The following is a 21,472-nucleotide window of genomic DNA, read 5'->3' on the forward strand; positions in this document are numbered from 1 at the left end:
AGCACGTCGATGACTTGCAATACAGTTAAACATTTTCAGCTTATAATGTACTTGACTTTGTGAATAAATCATTTTGTGTACATTTCTAAAGATTAATACTGTGAACGTCGAAAAAGAGACACCATCACAAGCAAGGTACGTTTCTTAAATCACAGTATGTTGGGAATTAATTGGAAGACATCGATCTTTCATTCTTGATTTGATGCTAACATGGTACTGCAGGCCTCAGAGGGCTTTTAAAAGCTGTAAAATGTCAAGTCAATGATTGCTGTGTTCATTTTAAAAGATAAAGTAAGAGCTTACCCTGCTGTGTTTATTTCTGCTAACATCCCCAAGAACAAAAATATTCAAAAATGTCAAAGTTTAAAAGTGTTTTTGTTTATATTCAGTGGGATCACATACTAGACCTGATGGTTCACTGGTAATGAAATGGAAATGAATATTTCTGTTTGTTGGGCAGAAAGCTGGAAATGTGGCAATCACACAGCATGAATAGAGATTCAGATAGTTGAATGTCCATTAACCTAGGAATATTGAGGGCTCCCTGCTATTTTGCTTACTCACTGGCTAAGGAAGAAAGTAATTAAAAGTAAAGACATTTTTTCTTTCATAGGTACACAGGCATTCCTAAGAAGTATTTGGTACCCATTTTGATAACTCTCGAATTGTAGAGTACAGCTGAAAGATAAGAGTCAATCCTGTTGCTCTGATTCTTTTCTTTTATTCACTCATAGGATGTGGGCATCGCTAGCTGCTCAGCAATTATTGTCCATCCCTAGCTGCCCTTGAGTAAGTGGTGGTGAGCTGCCTTCTTGAAGGGCTACAGTCCATGTGTTGCAGGTTGACCCATAATGCCATTATGAAGGGAATTCCAGGATTTTGACCCAGCAACAGTGAAGGAATGGTGATATATTTCCACGTCAGGGTGGTGAGTGGCTTGGAGGGGAACTTGCAAGGTAGACTTTGAAGTCAATCGGGTATGATTCCATGATTATGACTATGTATCTGCTGCCCTTTTCCTTCTAGACAAAAGTGGTCATAGATTTGGAAGTTGCTGTCTGAAGATCTTGAGTGAATTTCTGCAGAGCATCTTGTAGATAGTGCACACTGCAGCATCGTTGGTGGAGGGAATGGATCCTTGTGGATATGCCAGTCATGTGGGCTACTTTGTCCTGGATGGTGTCAAGCTTCTTGAGTGTTCTTGAAGTTGCATTCATCCAGGCAACTGGGGAGTTTTCTATCACACTTATGACTTGTGTCTTGTAGACAGTGGACAGGCTTTGGGTGTTCAGGAGGTGAGTTTGCTTAATCTTAGCCTCTGACCTGCTCTTGTAGCCACAGTGTTTATGTGATGAATCCAGTTGAGTTTCTGGTCAATATTAACCCTGATGATATGGATAGTGGGGGATTCAGTGATGGTAATGCCATTCAATGTCAAGGGCAATGGTTAGATTGTCTCTTATTGGAAATGGTTATAACCTGGCATTTGTGAGACAGAGATGTCACTTGCCACTTGTCAGTCCAAGCCTGGATATTGTCCAGATCTTGTTGCATTTCAATATGGACTCTTCAGTGTCTGAGGAGTTGTGAATGGCGCTAAACATTGTGCAGTCATCAACAAACATCCAACTTTTGACCATATGATTTAGGGAAGGTCATTGATGAAGCAGTTGAAGATGTTTGGGACTAGAACACTACCCTGAGGAACTCTTGCAGACATGTCCTGGAGCTGAGATGACTGACCTCCAGCAGCCACAACCATCTTCCTATGTACCATGTCTGATTCCAACCAGTGAGGGTTTTCCCCCTGATATCCATTGATTCCAGTTTTGCTAGGGCTCTTTAACACCACACTCGGTCAAATACAGCCTTGGTGTCAAGAGTTAATGTCACCTCACCTCTGGATTTCAGCTCTTTTGTCCATGTTTGAAGCAAGACTGTAATGAAGTAAGGAGCTAAGTGGTCCTGGTGGAACCTAACTGGGTATCACTGAGCAAGTTATTGTTAAGCAGGTGCTGCTTGATAGAACCTCCATCATGATGACATCTTCCATCACTTTACTGATCAAGAGTAGAGTGATGGGGCAAAAACTGGTTAGGCCAGATTTGTCCTGCTTTTTTGAATAACACATGGAGTGAATCGAATTGTCTGAAGACTGATATCTTTAATGCTGGAGACCACTGGAGGAAGCCAAGATGAATCATCTGCTGTGAATGCTTCAACCTTATCTATGTGTTGTGCTCTTCCATCATTGAGGATGGGGATACATCCTCCTCCAGGAGTCATTTAATTATCCACCACCATTCATGACTGGATGTGGCAGGACTGCAGAGCTTAGATCTGATCCTTTGGTTGTGGGATCACTTAGCTCTGTCTACCACTTGCTATTTATGTTATTTAGCATGCAAGTAGACCTGTATGGTAGATTCATCAGGCTGACACCTTATTTTTAGGTATGTCTATCTAGTGTTGCTTCTGGCATACTCTCCTGCATTCTCAAGTTGATCCCCTGGCTTGATAGTAATGGTTGAGTGGAGGATGTGTCAGGCCATGAGTTTATAGATTGTGCTGGAGTACAAATCTGCTGCTGTTGATGGCCCACAGTGCCTCATGGATGCCCGCTGTTGAGTTGCTAGATCTGTTTGAAGTCTATTAGGTATGATTCCACAATTATGACTATGTCAGCATATTGCTGACTAGTCTGTGAGACAGCTCTCTCAATTTTGGCAGTAGTCCCCAGAAGTTAGTATTGAGAACTTGGCAGGGTCAACAGGACTGTTTCTGCCATTGTCTTTTCCAGTGCCTTGGTTGATGCTGGGTGGTCTGTCTTGTTTCATTTCTTTATTCAGCCTTTTAGAGATTGATACAGCTGAATGGCTTGCTAGACCATTTCAGAGAGTAGTTGAGAGTCAATCACATTGCTGTGGGATTGGAGTCACATGTAGGCCAGACCAGACCAGACATTTCCTGAAGGACATTAGTGAGTCAGATGGGTTTTCCAACAAAGGCTTCATGGACATCAATAGATTCTTAATTCCAGATTTTTTTTATTGAATTTAAATTCAAACATGACTGACTTCTGACCTGGATTCCCAGAACATTAGCTGAGTTTCTGGATTAATAGTCTAGCGATAATACCACTAGGCCATTGCCTTGCCCATAAAGGGAAGTTACGTGTAGGTCAGATCAGGTAAGGATGGTGGATTTCCTTTCCTAAAGTATATTAGTGAACCGAATGGGACTTTATAAACAGTTCACAGTCACCATTACTAAGCACAAGCTTTGGCCTTTGGATCACTAGTCCCAGTGACATTACCACAATATCACCATTTCCTTTTTGCTTAGGGGACAATGGAAGATTACAATAGAAGATCAATTTCGTGGCCCAGGGCCTGGAAATTGAACAGACCTGTCAAGACTTGTAAAATTCCACATACAAGATTTTTAGTCAGATATCCAATCCATTTTCCATGTCCACCCCATATCTAAGGCATATCTGAATTCAAAATAATCTTTCAAAATAAAAAGAAAATGTCATTTCCTTCTCAAAGAAGTCATGTCAGGAATAGAAAATTATTTTATTCATTTCAGTTCAGAGTGGCCCTATTTCAGTTTTAATTTAATTATTACATATTTTAATTTGAAGTGCTTTTTATCTTCAGTATGCTTGGCAAAAAAAGTTTGATGCACCAGCAGCATGTAGCAGGATTTCACTTGTATATTCCCTGTCTTTTCCATCTGTTAAAATAATGGATGGAGACATTAACCAGACTACTGCTGATACACAGTATTCTGCCCATGAGAGCAAAACACGGGAGTGCATCCTTTTAAGTTAATACATATCTAATAATTTTTATTTCTTTATGGCAATTTTTAAAGACTGAACATCAATGCTGCTCTTTATGTGATCCTCCAAATCTATTAGTCAGTGAACCACATCTTCATATTCTTTAACCTGAACCCATTTTGCTGACAGTACACAATTCAGGCTACTTACAATAGACTTACTACCAATTGTCACTAATTGTTGGCCTTTTATCCTGTTTTGTCTGTGCCTGCTCTTTGTAGGAATTATTCATAGCCCTCCAGCCTTTTCCCCATGGCCCTGATTCTTTTTCTCTTTCAATAATGTTATGATCTCAGCAGATGATAAAAATGGACAAGTCAGATCCCAGACAGGAACCCAGCTTGATAGGCCATGTTTTTATTGCAGTGCATTGCAAATCCCAACCACTTTCTGTGCAGAAATATCCTTAAGTGTCTCTGGGCCTTTACCAATCGCCTTAATTCGTGCCCTCTGATTCACAATGTCTCTGTCAGTGGGAACAGTTTCTCCCAATTACTTTATCTAGACCCCTCATGTCCCTGAATATCTCAATCAAATTTCTTCCAACACCTGTGTCTTCTCTAATGTGAAAAGCCTCAGCTTCTCCAATCCGCACACAAAACTGAAGTTTCACATCCCTTCTGAAAGACCCAATTAAACGTTTTTTAAAAGAAAAGTGAATGGTCCAAAAAGGGCATAAAGTAGTTAAGAGGATTCTAGTTGCAGTGCTTCTAAACACCCAGGACTCCAATCTTCATTATGACATTCAATAGCCTCAGCTATTAACAGAAAGATTTGGATGTTCATATGCATTCATTGCTGAAGGTTTGTGCACTGGATAAAAACAAAATCCAAAATGCAAACAAATATGCAGCTTTCCTTCAAGGAGCTCGACTTTGAAATCTGTCAAATGATGCTTCAATTATTATGACTCTGGTCAGAATCAATCTGGAGCATTTTGTTCACTTGTTTCATTCACTGAGGAGTGCAGGAGGGCATACCAGGAGCACCACTAAACATACCTAAAAATGAGGCGTCAACTTGGTGAAACCACAATGCAACACTACAGATGGGGCTGAGACATCCCACATCTAATGGATCAGTCAAAGCTCTGCAGTTCTGAAACAACTAATCATGAATAGTTGAAATAGTTTCAATGACTAACCAGAGGAGGAGGCTCCATCCTCAATGATGGGAGAGCCCAGCACATCAGTTGCATTTGCAAATGTCTTCAGCTAGAAGTACCAAGTGGCATCTCCTGCATCATAGGTCTTTGGTATCACTGATACCACTTCACTCCACGTGAAATCAAGAAACAGCTGAAGGCACTGGATACTAATAACGTTCTGACAATACTACTGAAGACTTGTGCTCCAGAATTAGCAACACCTCAAGCCAAGATGTTCCAGCATAGCTACAACACTGGCATCTATCCAGCAATGTGGAGAACTCCCCAGGATATCTCTGCAGGAGTTCCTCACGTTAGCCTCCTTGTGCAAAACTCCTTCAGCTGTTTCCTTCAATTACCTTTCCTCCATCAATGAGGTCAGAACAGATTGGCTAACTGATAATGCACAACGGTCAGCTCCATTCACAAACCCTCAGATACTGAAGCAGTCCATGACAACACAAAGTAAGTCCTGGACACCATTCACAGAGTCTTGAAGTTGTACAGCATAGAAATAGACCCTTCAGTCCAACTCATCCATGCCGACCAGATATCCTAAATTAATCTAGTTCCATTTGCCAGCATTTGGCTCATATCCCTCTAAACTGCTTCTATTCATATATGCATGCAGATGTCTTTTAAATGTTGTAATTGTACCAGCCTTCACCACTTCCTCTGGCAGCTCATTCCATAGAAAGTGGTGGAGGCTGGTACAATTACAACTTTTTAAAAAAGCATCTGGATGGGTACATGAATAGGTAGGGGATAGCAGGTAACATCTATGCCTCACAACTGCCAGATAATGACTATCTCCTCCAAGAGGAAAGCTAACTATCTCTTCTTGACACTCAATGGCATTACCATTATTGAAATCCCCACTATCAACATCGTCTTAGAGTTTGCCATTGACTGGAAACTAAATAGGACCAATCACATTAATACTCCTCCTATATGGAAGACTCCCCACTTGCCTGGATGGGGGCGGCTCCAACAACACTCAAGAAGCTCAACACTATCCAGGACAAGGCAGCCCACTTGATTGGCTCCAAATCCATCACCTTTAGCATTCAATTCTTCCAGCATGATGCACGACGGCAGAAACATGTGCCAGCAAAAAGACACACAGCAGCAACTGAAGAGAGTTCCTTCGAGAGCAAATGGGGAGGTGATGGCCTAGTGGTATTATCGCTGGACTATTAATTCAGAGACCCAGATAACATTCTGGAGACCCGGGTGTGAATCTTGCCATGGCAGATGGTGGAATTTGAATTCAATAAAATATCTGGAATTAAGAACCTAATGATGACCGTGAATCCATTGTTGATTGTCAGAAAAACCCATCTGGTTCGCTAACGTCCTTTAAGGAAGGAAACTGCCGTCCTTACCTGGTCTGGCCTACATGTGATTCCAGACCCACAGCAATGCGGTTGACTCTGAAATGCCCTCTGGGCAAGTAGGGATGGGCAATAAATGCTGCCTAGCCAGCATCCCCCTCATTCCATTAATGAATAAAGGGACCTTCCAAACTCACAACCTCTATCAACCTGAAGACAAGAACAGGAGCTGCATGAGATGCCCTTCAAGCTGCACACATTTCTGACTTGGAATTTTATCACTGTTACTTTGCTGATGCTTGGTAAAAATGCTGGAATTCCTTCTCTAACATGACTGTGAGTGTACCTACACCACATGAACTGTAAGGCAGCTCTTTACCTCCATCAGAATGGCCACTAGGAATGGGCAACTATGCCTAGGCAGCGATTCCCACAGCCCCATGAATTTTTAAAAATTTTGGGGCATCCTACCTCAGGAAAGATATTTTGTCTTTCCTGAGGGTGCTACACTAGATTCACAAAAACTACACCAATTTAAGGGATCCCTCTCAGAACAACCCAAATGTCTTCAATCTTTCTACATAATCAAAGTGTTTCATCCCTTGTAACCTAGTAAATCTCTTATGTGTCTGAGGATCTTGACATCCATCTTAAGGTTTGGTGCCAATAATTATACACAATGCTCTAGTTGAGACATAACAACTGTATTTTTAAAGGTGTAGTATTAATTCCTTGTTTTCATTTTCTTTTTCACTGCTTATAAAGTTAAGGATCTTGTAGAAACAGAAAATAGGTTAAGGAATAGGCAATTAAGCCTTTTGGGAAAAAAAACCGAAAGAACTGCCGTTGCTGTAAATCAGGAACAAAAACAGAAGTTGCCGGAAAAGCTCAGCAGGTCTGGCAGCATCTGTGAAGAGAAAATCAGAGTTAATGTTTCAGGTCCAGTGACCCTTCCTCAGAACATAGGTCTTTTGAGCCTGCTTCACCATTCAATATGATCATGCCCAGTTCCCGCTTTCTGCCTGCACCCTTTGATTCCTTTAGCCTGAAGAACTACATCTAACTCCTTCTTTAAAACATTCAATGTTTTGGCATCCACCACTTTCTGTGGCAGAGAATTCCATAGGCTCACCACTCTCTGGATGAAGACTTTTCTCTACATCTGATTCCCACATGGTCTACCCCTTACCTTTAGACTGTGACCCTCTGGTTCTGGATTCCCCAGTCATCATGAACATTGTGATCACTGTACGTCTTTTCCATGGGCTTCTCGGGTTGTTCTGCCACATGCAAAACTTTGTTTGTGTGCATACACTGTCAGGTCTCCCTGTTCCTGCACTAGCTTTATAATTGTGCCGTTCATTTCTTTTTGTCTGTCCTCATTATTTCGTATCAAAATGTATCATTTCACTATGCTATGTGTTAACTTTCATCTGCTATGTGCCTGCCCATGTTGGCAATGTGTCTACATCCACTTAAAAAATGTTTCTGTCCATTGGGGCGGAATGACTAAAGGAATCACTCAACACCCCGATCCACTTCCAGCATAAGACAGTTATTTGTTTTCCATGAGTGGGCAGAAAGCTGCTCAGCAGTCCAGGGAACAAAGGGAAACACACACTTTTTATACATTGGCTTTTAGCCTGCCTGTGGCTGTTACGAACCAATCGTATTATTAATCGATTACATACACATCCAATCAGGTTAATCATATGACTGTGTGATCAGTGCATTGACAGCTCTAAGTCATTCCATGATCTCATGATGTTTACCACATTCCCTTATCAATTTTATCCTTGGGACTTCACAATGCACTGTATTCAACCATATTCCAGGCTTTATCTCCTGTGCCAGTTGTTCAGCACTCCTCTGGTGTGAGCAAACGGGCTTCTCCTATCTGCCTTAGACTGAACATCCATGGGAATGCTGTTAAATCCCTTAATGCCTGTAAACTTAAAGCTCTATTTTTGATATATAACCTGTGGCTACGATTACCTGGGGGTCTTCACTGATGTGGGTCAGACTTTTCCTTATATCCCATGATCAATAACAGACTTTGCACCAGCCTGATGTGGAGGCCTCTATCTGTCTTTCTCAAGGATATTCTTTATCAAACTGTCTCTATAGAAGCAGCAACTGCATTTTTGCTTCTTATGCAACAGGACTCTTTTGTATGCATTTCACGAGACCCTTTGCATGTTATTTTAATCTTGTTACCTTGGATATAGCCTTCTATGAAGGCTACAATTACTCGAGCTCAGAGTTTAACATCGAAGGGCAGGCAATGGCCTAGTGGTATTATGGCTAGAATATTAATCCAAAAACTCAGCTAATGTTCTGGGGACCCTGGTTCAAATCCCACCACGGTAGCATTTGAATTCAATACTAAAAAATAAATGTGGAATTAAGAATCTATTGACAACTATGAAACCATTGTCAATTGTCAGAAGAACCTATCGGGCTCACTAATGTCCTTCAGGTAAGGAAATGTGCCATTCTTATCTGGCCTGGCCTACATGTGACTCCAGACCCACAGCAATGTGGTTGACTCTCAACTGCCCTCTGAAATACCCTAGCAAGCCACTGAGTTCAAAGGCAGCTAGGGACAGGCAATTCACTGGCCAGCACGAGAGAATAAAAAATGAGTGAATTTAAAAAAAGTCAGACTATGGAAGTTGCTGTTTCAGCTAAAAATCTTCCCCAGCCACTTTTTTGTCAACTGTCAGCCATTTTATATTGCTCCAGCCATGGGCTGCCCTAACACCATCCTGCTCACTGCAAGTTTTAAAAAACCATGTCCAGGTCATTAATGTACAACAAAAGTTCAATGATTCTCATAACAACCTCTGGGGACCATCACTGAACAGGTTTTCCTGTATGTGGACAACACTTGCTAGGTTAGCTTTTATTGTCCATCCCTAATTGCCCTTGAGAAGGTGTTGGTGAGTGACCTTTCATCAATTCTGAAGAATAATCATTCACTACTATTCTTAATATGATAATTGTTCTCTCAGAAGAACAGACTAGTCCTTGATGAGTAGCCTTGGCCATCCAATTTGTGTCAAAGTCAATGAGCTAAAAGCAGGCTGGCTGTTCCCAAGAGGAAATTTAATGGATATCTTCTATCTATTTTCTTCCTTTAAAAAGACATTCTGACGAGTCCATTAAATGTTGGTATTGGCATAATGGTAAAACTCTGCTTCTAAATTATTCAAGCATCACTTGTAATTTAAATTTACATTCTCCTTTATCATTTTGGCCTTTGTTGCATCTGTGAAGAATATCTTCACATTGGTAGATTGCCCTGGGAGCAATCACTGCTAGTAACTAAGCTGTTTTTCATGGATGTTCTTTGTGGATTCCTTTAAGACATGACTAAAATGAGTACTCAAATAATTAAAATAGAAACTAGAAAGTTCTGCATCATTTAGAGGGTTGTCAAACTTTATAATGATTGGTAAGTGGTAAACTGGTAACATAACACACCATTAAAGAGTGACTTGTCAATTTCCTGGGAAAGGGTATGTGTGTGTTAGAAGATCTTTTACAGATGTCTAATGAGTATCTATGAGCTCCTGCAGTTTGTCTGGTTCAAATAGCTTCCCAACTCTATCAGGCAGAAGCTTTCCCTGAAATGAACTCCTGGTGATTTCTCTGGGGTGTGGTTGCAATGGTTGGCGTAGAGGTTTGTCTCTCTTAAAAGTTCACATCCTGAAGAGCTGAGCCATGCTTAGGTTAGAAGACTTTGGCTTATTTTCTATCTTCCTATTTCAGAGCTCCTTAAATTGGTTGCAACATCCTTCCATCTAACATGGCTGAGATCAGCTAAGTGTGTGCACAGAAATCTTTCTGTGCTGCATGACATGGTTCTGCAATGGGAGAACAGCTATCAAACGAGAAGAGCCATGCAATTTCTATTTAATAATACTCAATATATTAGGAACTGCATTCATAGACATATTTTCAGAAGTGTGAGATGAATAATGTGGAAGTCCTAATGCTCCTCATATCTGAAAAATGTAAATATATTATTATACCAAATAGTTCCAAAATATTGGCACCTCTGGTTAAAACGTTCACACAAAGCAACTAATTCATTTGTACACTGATACTGAAATGCTGATATTTCCCAAATGTGGTCACATCAACTGATTTTTACCTGCTTTGTGTAATTTTTTGGGCTTTTAAGATGAAACATTTTTAACGTGCAATACAGAGGTTGAACTGATCACTGAGACACTATGAGTAAAAAAGACAGATCTACCAGACAAAGAGAAAAAGGGCAACTCCAACTCTTGTCCTTCCTGAAGCCAATTCAGGATTGAAGAATTATTGACCATTTATTTCAACAAAGAGGAATTGGCTCAGGCAGCTCAGGAAAAGGATTGGAAATGTTCCTCTTTTAGTTACTTTTTCCTGTGTAATTGTAATATTGTTTTATTTGCTCCTGTTATTTTTCTGTTGAGAATACCAAATACAATTACTATCTTTCTCATTTGAACAGCCTGTTAGCCAGCACTCTGAATTTGGGATGCAAGTCTATTATTATTGGTGAAACATTGAAATGTTTTTACTCTGTAACCAATGTCTGTCAGCCATCATGCACTTAATCATGTTTTTTTTAGCATCCACTGCATTCATGACATTATTGTTAACCATGTATTTGTAATCTTATATGCCTTTGCAAGGCTTCATCCATTTCCTTAAGTTTGGTTTCTTGTTTTTCAATTGCAAGTATTGCTTTTGACTGATGCTGTGTTTGGTACTTTTCCCCCTCCAAAAAACAAAAATTCTCTTCTTCTTTTGTCACTCGATCAAAAACCAAACCAAGCAGAGACAGTCATAACCCGCAGTCTCAGGCTGTAGGAAAAGTATCCATAACAATGAAATGGAGAAAACGGTCCACTGCGTAAGTTCTGTCAACTAGAAGTTAAAGTGTGATCTGATGGCGTCATGTAACAAGCTCAACGATTGGTTGCATGACATGCCGTCAAGTTTCGTGGAGGTGCTGTGAAAGCATTTTTCTTGGATGTTGTATCAGTTAATGATTGGCCAGTCATGATCACATGTGCCTTTTGACTGTGTGCTGCCACTATTCTTGCTGTGCTCATTTTAGTTTAGTGTTTGCGGTGGTTCTTTTAATAATTATTATTTCTTTATTTTATTATTTTTCTTTCAGTCCTGTCAGCTTTCTTTGCTTCTTTAGATGTCACATAAAACATTGATTCCCAATCCTTTTATATAAAAACAATTTTTATAAAATGAGGTTTACCTGTATAATAAAATGTGTGGTCAGTTTCTTTGCACCAAAACTATTGTGATTTGTTTATTTTTTGGAGGAGGGGGCCTTTTTCATTTGAAGAACCTAGGACAAAAAAAAACTTGGATGGTAGCAGGCATAAATCCAAACTTACACAAACAAGATCAAAATAGCCAATCTGTGCTTTGCAATTACAGCAATTTCAGATTCATTTTCAGTAGTATGTCAAATCATTCAGAACAAAAGTGTTTTTTTTTGTGCAACTGAAAAAGGGTCCTTTGAAATTGTTTTTTTATTTTTGCTGTTGTAATTGTTCGATTGCTGTGTACGGTTTGCTCTTTGTTTAACCAACAGTGTGGGAACCTGCCAGCATGGATTGATATTCCGCATGTCACTTCCACTAAAGTGGATCATTTGCAGTTCTAGTTTCTATTGTTTTAAAAGTGTAAGCAGAATCTGCCTGCTAGCCGTGGACAGAACTGCTGTGAGATTTTTCTTTAGATTAACATTATCTCTGCTGTTTAATATAGCATTGCATTTTTTTAAAAAAACTTGTAGTGCAGATTCTTAAAGAGACAGTATCCCTATTTTGTGGGGTCAACACGGGTAGAATGCCAAAACTGTTAGCAATCAACTTTGTTTAAAGCTTATCCTTTCAAATACTGCAGCCTTTCCAAAATGTTTCAATAATATCTGTTCTTCTCATCCACCCAAAGCATTTGCTTTCGATCTCTATAGGGGCTGCAGCACTTCCTCTCTCTGGTTCCAAACTTGTTCCCAACATTAATGTACCCTGGTGACGTTCCTGAAATTTGTCTTTCACGAGTTTCATTAATTACCAGTTGCAATTGCTGAGGTAATGCTCGAGATTTATCTTTTGTAAATCATATATGCTTTGGAGTATATTTATAAATTTCCAGATGGACCCTTCTTAATTACCTGCTTTCAAGGCTGAAGTGACTAAAAGTCTTCCCTCAAAATTCAATCATCTTCCACCAGGATATTAGGCATATACACCTTGTTTATGACTCCCCTAGATTTGACTTCCTCCTTTATATCTCCATGACCAAACTGGACACAATTCTTAAGGTCAATTCACCCATAAGGTTTCACCACCACTTCCCTAGAGAGAACAAACATTAATACAAAAACAGAAATACTTGGAAATGAATGTGTTGGTCATGCTGGAGCTCTGTTTTGAAGTATACAAGTCGGACCAGTATGTGTCATTTTCAAGTTTTGCTGGATTTTCCTTCTGGGTTCTTAAGGACAATTATGGATAAGCAATAAATGCCCACATCCCATGACCTGATAAATTTTAAAAAAGCATAATTTTCCAACCCTTTACTGATGTTAGCGATATACTTCAGCATTGTGTTTGAACTGCTCAGTACTGCTTTAGTAAAATTGACAGTTGTAGTCTAATTGACAAACACCACATATGGTCCTGTTGAGCTACTTGCTCTTAGTTCTAAGACAGACACAAAGAATGCTGGAGAAACTGGTCTGGTAGCCTCTGCAAAGAGAGAGTCAGGGTTAAGGTTTCAAGTCTAATTTGAGTTTTCTTCAGAACTGACTCATGCTGGACTCAAAACGCTAACTCTGTTTCTCTCTCCACAGAATCTGCCAAACCTGCTGAGTTTCTCCAGCATTCACCATGTTTGATTCAGATTTCCCTTAGTTATCGTTCACTACAGGTCTATGCATTTAGGATTAGACATTTTATTATTTTCTGGAAGTCCCACACATTGTAATTTTTCTCATTCATGTGCATTGTGTGTTACTGCTGAATGCAGTCAATCATCTAGTACTGTACGGTTGCAATGTATTTACAGCACATAAGCTGACCATTTGGTCTGTTAAGTGCGTGACAGTAACTGAGTTCCACACAAACCCCCTCCAAGCTTCTTCATCTAACCCCATCACCAAATTCTTGTATTTCTTTTTATTATATATTTATCTAGCTTCCCTGTAAATGCATCAATCATAGTCATCTCACTAATCATTTTGGTAAAGCATTCCTTTCTCTGATAGACTTTTTCATGAATTCACTATTGAATTTATTAGTGACCAGCTTAGATGTATAACCTCCAATATAAAGGACTTGACAATGCTGCAATTATCTAGCCCTGCCTTACCCATAAAAACATTACTCTTACACAGCCAAGCCATTAAATTAAAACACACATAAATGCTACAAACCATTTGATTTTGAAAAGGCTGAAGGGTTCACAAAAGGTATGTTTTGTAGATACAATGCACAGACTTTCAGATTGAAGACAGAAAAAGCAGGATGCTGTTTCTTTAGATTATACCTACAGTAAAACATGATTGGTGTAGATCTGGTACTGTTACACATTCTCATCTCTAATCTGCTTTGTCTTGTCTTCATCTTCTAGGGCGGAAACTGGAGAGGACCGCATGTACAAAAAATAATAAAAGTACTGTTAAATAAACCTTTGGACATATCAGCATACGCCAATCAAGCTGAAGACTTCTTCAGACTTTTATCTTTGACTGCTCTGATTGTTTAGGCTGTTAAGTCTCTACAAAATGTATCACTTCTGCTGAAGGATGAGTTTTAAACGCCTGAAAGGAGAGAAAAAAAATTTAAAAGATGCTAGGGGCGTGTAGAGCAACAAGTTGATGAGGAGTGCCTGTTGTCATCATGGATACAGTTGCCATGGTCACACATGGTAACAGTCACTATCTGTCATTCCTTAGGTATTTTAGGGACCAAAGGACCAAACTTTTTATTGCAGACTTGTAGTCGTATGTAAATTATGGATTTCTTTCCTTCTCACACTGTTCCTAAAACAGTCTGAAAAGTTTATCTTGAATTGTAAAAAAAAGTAATAATAATGATAATACTTAACTGCTTTTAAATAAGCAAGATTGTAGTTCTTTGATACTTTGGGAGGCACTTTGGTATCATTAATTCAAGTAAGTAGTTTTCATATGGTTTTCTGTAACTTTCATGAGGATTGAACATTTGAGATTGGCTTAACTGTGATCTGTGAGAAGCAAAAAAAACAATCTTACAGAGTGAGGACTATTTTGGAAATAGGATTATTGCTTGAAAATGGTTCATTGTGTTCTTAACCTTCCCTTAAAAGAAAAACTCAATAGATGTACAGATAATAAAAAAACTTTTAAATTACTGATATAAAAATATAAAAAATTAGACATAAAAATGCAAAAAAATAGAGGTTAGCATTACTGCTAAAAATAAGAAATCCTGTAGAATTGTAATTTTGTAGAATTTAGATGAGCATATGTTCATATACTGCCAATTGCTATCTGATCCTGTTAAATAATGACAGAAGATAAGTTACTCTGGCAGCTCCTTGACTGCAATCATTCCAGCTACGATTAAAAAGGAATTAAAAATATATTGAAAAAAAACACACAAAAATTGAAACTTGTAAACATTGCAGCAAAACGCAGATATGAATATCCACCGAGGGTTAGTGAGAAACTGGAAAGACACGTATTAGCCTGGAAAACCTGCTTAACATCATCAGGATCTGCTTTTAGCAAAACTCTTACCGACCTCCATCCATTGCAATAGTACTCTTTCATGTTCAAAAAAAAAGTAAGTGAACTTCAGGGCCAGCGCAAAGTCCTGACTCCCAACAAACTAACATTGAATCTGTAATTCAAAAGGAATAACACAAAAAGAGAATCTCTGCTGTTTACAGAAGGTACAAAAAAAAACAGAGAATGTTTAAAAGGTTCTGGCTCTGTTTTATGTAAATAAATTTGCATATTTTGTAGGACTTTTACTGTACTGATTGAGAAAAAAAGGAAACTATTTAATGAAAGCACGGTATTTATCTTTGGTAACTGATGTAACGGAGCAGTTGAAACAAAAAGCACTGTGTTGATTGCTGTAAAATCTGGAACCAATTTATTTATGAATTATTTATTCAGTTTATTTATTGTTCTTTTAGGAGGATGTCATGTTTTAACTTAATTTACAAATGCCAGCATTGTGGCTGACTGCTCATTGTTTTATGATTTTTTTTATTCCTTGTGGGCGTTTTTTACACAGGCATTTTGATATTTTTTTTCCATTTCTTTTTACTGTTTCTCTTTTCTAAAATTCTAATTTCTGTCATACTTTATCTAAAGAAAAGAGCTGTATACCTGCATCCAGTGCGGCATACAGTCATTACAAGACTGCTCTCTTCACTCTCAATTACCTGGAAACTATTGTAATCTTCATGTAAGTACTGGATGACGCTTTTCAGCTTAGCCCTAAATAAAGCACAGTTTAAGAAAAAGCACTTTGGCATCTTTTGGATCTGTTCACATTGCCACTGGCCACACGTTCAGCCTGTTTAGTTGCATGCAATTTCTCACATACAGCTTTGCAATTTTAAAACTGTCTGAAAGATTGCCGCATCTTTCAAGAATCCAAAAGCTGTGAAAAATTAATCACTAATGAACAAAGGTCTTCCTGACAACCCCAGAACTAACAGCCCCAGTGGAGAGTAAATATTGCAATCGAGTCCTACATTGGCTGCTTGCACTTGCCAAATGCAAAATCAGAGAAGAGACTGGAGGGGAGCTTATGAAGCCAAGCAGCAGTGCTAAGGGTACTGTTCCTGCAGTATACCAACATAAGTGTAAGAACAACACAGAAAGGCAACAGGAAAGATGGTTAAAAACCATTACTCACTGTAACATCAACTTACTTACATTTATATAGCATCTTTAATGTGATTATTACATCCCTAGGTATGTTAAATGAAAATATTCAGATAAAAATTAATACCAAGCCAAAGAAAGAAATTATTAGAATAGGTGAGCAAAAGCTTGTTTATAAGAGGAAAAAGAAATGTATGAATTTGGCCTCCAAAACCTTCATGTATGGGAACATGAAGATAAAAGAAGGATTGTGTGTTAGAACGAATTCTGATGTTGATCAGAGGAGAGATTTGGTTATAATTGCAGAAAATGTGTCAGATGCAAATAAACAAGATTACTGGTTGCGCTATCAGAGGGAAATGATAAAATCAAAAGATTTACCATTATTACTGTAGTGCACTGATTATAGACCATATGGAATGTTGTTTGCAATACACAGCACTACATCATACAAGTTATATTATTGGGCCCTCAAGAGGGTGCAATGTTGTGCTTAAGCTAATTGTAAAAGAGGAGATTTCAACTAAACTAAAGGAGAAGTTTTCAAAATTATGAAGAGATTTATAAACGACCAGTGCCAAGGGGGTAATGGCCTATAATTGGCCAGGAAACACAGCAATCAGCTCATTAAAAACCACTGCCTTAAGATTTTTCACTGTGTATTGAAATGACAATTTTTATTTATGGTTGCCATCATGATCGGTTTCTAAGGGCTGCTTTGTACATGTGATTTATAATGCATTAACCATAAGTTCTGTTGAAAAATGACATAATAAGCACTATCACAGAAACATTAGCACAATCTCCAAATAAACTGTCTGACATAAAATGAGAAATATTTCTTTTAATTCACACTTTGTTAATTTTGAATGTTCTCAAGCCTTACAATCAAGCCTTATCATGGCCACAAAATTAAAGGTGTCATTTTGAAAATGCTAATTCACAAACACAGAAACACAGTCACAGCCACATCAAGGATTTGATTCTCTTGCGTCCGCTCCTGGAAAGCATTTCTTCTCCGAGTACAATGGCCAGATCAAAGAGAACAGAAACTATTAAAACAAGCATTTTTTATTAATATTCATCATGCTATTTAGGCATTACTAGCTAACGCAGCCCTAATTGCCCTGGAGAAAGTAGAGGTGAACTTCTCTCTTGAACCTCTGCAATGCTTAGGATTTGGGGACATAATGCTGTTAGGAATAAAGTTCCAGAATTTTATCCTAGTGACAGTTAGGGAATGGTGATATAGTTCCAAGGCAGAATGGCGTGAATCTTGGAAGGGAGCTTACGGGTGATGATACTCCATTTCATAAATCGCGGGAAAAACTCAATAGGCTTGGCTGCATCTGTGGAGAGAAATCAGAGTTAACATTTCGGGTCCAATGATTCTTCCTCAGAACAGAACGTTAACTCTGATTTCTCTCCACAGATGCTGCCACACCGACTGAGTTTTTTCAGCAATTGCTGATTTGTTTCTGATTTCCAGCATCCATAGTCCTTTGTTTTGTTTATGGTATTCCACTTATTTGCTACCCATGTAATTCAAGATGGTCTAGGCCACAGGTTTGGAATGTGCTGTCAGAGGAGCATTGGTGAATTTGTTTCAGTGTAACCCCCAATAGATCACATGCAATGACTGCCATTGTGCATTGTGCTAAAGGAAATGAATGTTGACGATGGTGGATAAGCAGGCTGTTTTGTCCTACACAATATCAAGTTTCTTGAGTGTTGTTGGGGCTGCACTCATCCAGGCAAGTGGAGAGTATTCCAACATACTTCAGATTTGTCCCTTGTAATTGATGGACAGGCTTTGGGAAGGTAGCAGATGAGTTACTTGCCACAGAACTCTTAGCCCCTGGCCTGCTCTTATAGCCGCAGTATTTATATGGCTGGTCCATTTCAGCTTTTTGTCAATGGTACCATCTAGGATGTTGACAATAGGGGATTAATCAATGGTATTGTAATTTTAAATAAGGAGAAACAATTAGAATCTCTCTTGTTGGAGATGGTCACTACCTGATACTAAACATGACTTGCATTTTACCAGCTCAAACCTGAATGTTATCCCTGTATTGCCATATGGGGACATAGATTGCTTCAGTTATCTGAGGAGTCATGAATGATACTGAACATTGTGCTATCATGTGTGAACATCCCCATTTCTGATCTTATGATGGAGGGAAGGTCATTGATGAAGCAGCTAAAAATGGTTGGGCCTAGGACACAACCCTGAGAAACTCCTGCAGAGATGTCCTGGAGTTGAAATGACTGACCTCCAACAACCACAACATATCCACATTGCTGAGAGACTCCTAGCACTTCTCGAAAGTGGGTGGGCAGCCAGGTGCATGCTAAGGCCAAAACCACTAAATGAGTTAGGAGAAAGAATTAAGCAGCAAGGTGAAAACAAATCAAAAGGAGGGTTTTATTTTAAATTTACAGGTTCTCTGTTCTCGGACAAAAGATGCTGCACTTAGCAGCAACTCCTGCACAGCCTCAATGTGTATCACCCCCTACCTCACCACCCACAATTGCCAGATTCTGGTTTACTGGCCCAAATCTTGTGTACAGGAGGCTGAACCCAATACCTCAACTCGCAAATACAGGCAGGTTTGTTCACAACGCACTGTGATGTGCAGCTCCCCTACCTCACTACTAGATGCAGGAGCAACCACATTAATTGCAGGTCTGGAATGTGTGCGCTATGCATAGACCATTCACACATTTTCCTTAAAAGAAAGCCGTAGGTTCAAGCCCCAGTCCAGGAACTGAACACTCCTGACTGCTGCTTTCAACAGCACTGAGCTGTTGCATCTCAAATGTGACTTTCAATTAAATCCCTTTCAGGTGGAAAAGATTCAATGACATTTTGTGAAAGTGTGACCTTTTTCCCCAAGAGTTTAGAAATCCTTTATGTGGCCATGAAAATTATTCAACCCACAAAATTGGGCGTGGGCCAAAAATAGATGTGAGGGTGAAGCTACAATTGTTGCTTCCAATGCAGACAACAGACAAATACTGTGCTGCCTGCTTTTTAAAGCAATCGGAACATATTTAAATGATTACCTAGTGATTGCTGGGTGAGCAAGGGATGCAAATTCAAGGGACTAACATGAAATCAAGCTCATCTTCACTATTAAAAACCAACTGTGCTTTTTTAGAAGGGTGTTTTGGCTGAAACAGTCCTGGAAGTCATTGTAAAAGACAGCTTGACCTGGAAACAAAATCCACAAGTGGCACAGCATAGCAGCAAACAGCTTCACCCTCCCCATCCCACCATGCTCCTCCCAAGACTTTCAAATACTGTATTGAAGGTCTAGGTTGAGGAGAAAGACAACAGGACAGATGTCACCCATCAATAGGGGACAAGGAGATCTCCAAAACAAATTTGCAGAAAGCAGTAGGAGCAATTGCGGTGGTCAATGGCAGGAGTATAGCCCTGAGCACCTGGGAACAATGCATCAAAAAGTTCAATTGTCTCAGATCAATGGTCAAGATCAGTAAAGTCATCTTTGATAGTTAACCTTTTCAGTGCAACATCAGCCTCACATACTGTTGAAAGGCAGCATAACCACCTCACTCACCAATCAACATTCTCTATCAATCACATCTAATATGAAATTTTCATAACTTCACCTCATCCTCAAACTCTGAGATTTACTGGAATTCTTATATCCAGTTCTCACAACTGGTGAGCACTGCCAGCTCTTTGATCATGACAGGCACATCAACCAGACACTCTGTATCACACCAACTAACGTTGTTATGATCCCAGCTGACATTAACTCTGGACAAGTCAGATCCCAGAGTGATACCTGGCTCATTAGATCTTAGTTTATCTTTAACCATGGAGGGCAATTTACTGAACACATTCACAAAAGCCTGCATAATTACTTTTAACAGAAAAAATAATGTTTTTATTAAACAAAACAAAATATGAGCAATATTACACTAGGCAAAAGAATAGTTGGAAATATTTCATTACAGACATCAGGAAAAGATGCAAATTCACATCACCCTTTTTACTCTAACAATATTGTTCTAAAACACTGACATCTCAGGGAAGTGTTACCATTATGTTCACATCAAAGCTCAGACTCACACTGGGGTAGCTGCAATCAGTTTCCTTTCAGTGAATTGCTGTGCAGTCACTAGATACAGTTTCCTTTCATCTGACACCTTTCCCCAAGTTAACAGAAAAAGACTGCAAACCAAGTTCACTCTAACTTTGAACTTCAGAGCAAACCTATATGAATTCCTTAAACTTAACTGTTCAGCTGCCTTGCTTGTACTGTGGTGCACTCAGCTACTCACAGACTAACTGACTTTCTGAATTGTCTTGCCTTTCCCTGCTTCACTGGACTCAAGTTGTGAAGCAACAGTGACGTTTTTCTTAATGCAGTGAACTATTAACACCCTCAATTCTACCCTCAGACCTTCAAGTCAAGGTTGTAAAATTTCATTATAAATGCACATAAACTAAAGAGACCTCCAGAGTCTTTAACACCACAACCCCAAAGCCACAAAATGGCTAACCATGTCTTCCTGTTCTTAACACATAAAATACAAAATTCAAATTCTGTTGTTTAAAGGTTTCAGAACCCCGGAGCAACCTTGCAATTATGTTATGCAGCTGGACATCACTGAGATTAGGTACCACAGTGTGGCAAAGTTAGAAGCTACTAGAAGAATAAACCATACAAATACACAATAAATTTAGGGAGTCTAAAGACCACATGGACATGAACACACAAAGAACATAGATTTGTTCTTATCTGTGATACATGACGTCATCAACAGTGCTATCAAGCAGCACCTGCTCAGCAATAACCTGCCTCGGTGACGCCCAGTTTGGGTTCCACCAGGGCCACTCAGCTCCTGACCTCAATACAGCCTTGGATCAAAAATGGACAAAAGAGCTGAATCCCAGAGGTGAGGTGAGAGTGACAGCCCTTTGATATCAAGATGGCATTTGAACAATGTGGTATCAAAGAGCTCTAGCAAAACTGGAATCAATCGGGGGCAAACTCTCGCTGGTTGGAATCATACTTGGCACATAGGAAGATGGTTGTATTTGTTGGAGGTCACTAATCTCAGCTGCAGAACATCTCTACAAGACAGCCTAGGGTCCAGAGCCCAAACACCTTCAGCTGTTTCATCAACGACCTTGCCTCCAACATAAAGTCAGAAGTGGGGATGCTCAACGGTTGCACAATGTTCAGCACTAT

General features: G+C 39.3%; 1 protein-coding gene across 1 annotated transcript in view; it reads left to right on the top strand.

The window, feature by feature from the left end:
* Window positions 1-14,069, top strand: part of LOC109928086 (CUGBP Elav-like family member 4) — a 1,150,049-nt gene extending 1,135,980 nt beyond the window's left edge. The window contains exon 13 of the mRNA XM_048604689.1: window positions 13,988-14,069. The gene's annotated coding sequence lies outside the window, so the exon portion shown is untranslated. The remainder of the gene's footprint in view (window positions 1-13,987) is intronic.
* Window positions 14,070-21,472: the final 7,403 nt, after the last annotated feature.

This window comes from Rhincodon typus, chromosome 1, assembly GCF_021869965.1.
Source record: "Rhincodon typus isolate 14 chromosome 1, sRhiTyp1.1, whole genome shotgun sequence".
NCBI lineage: Eukaryota > Metazoa > Chordata > Chondrichthyes > Orectolobiformes > Rhincodontidae > Rhincodon > Rhincodon typus.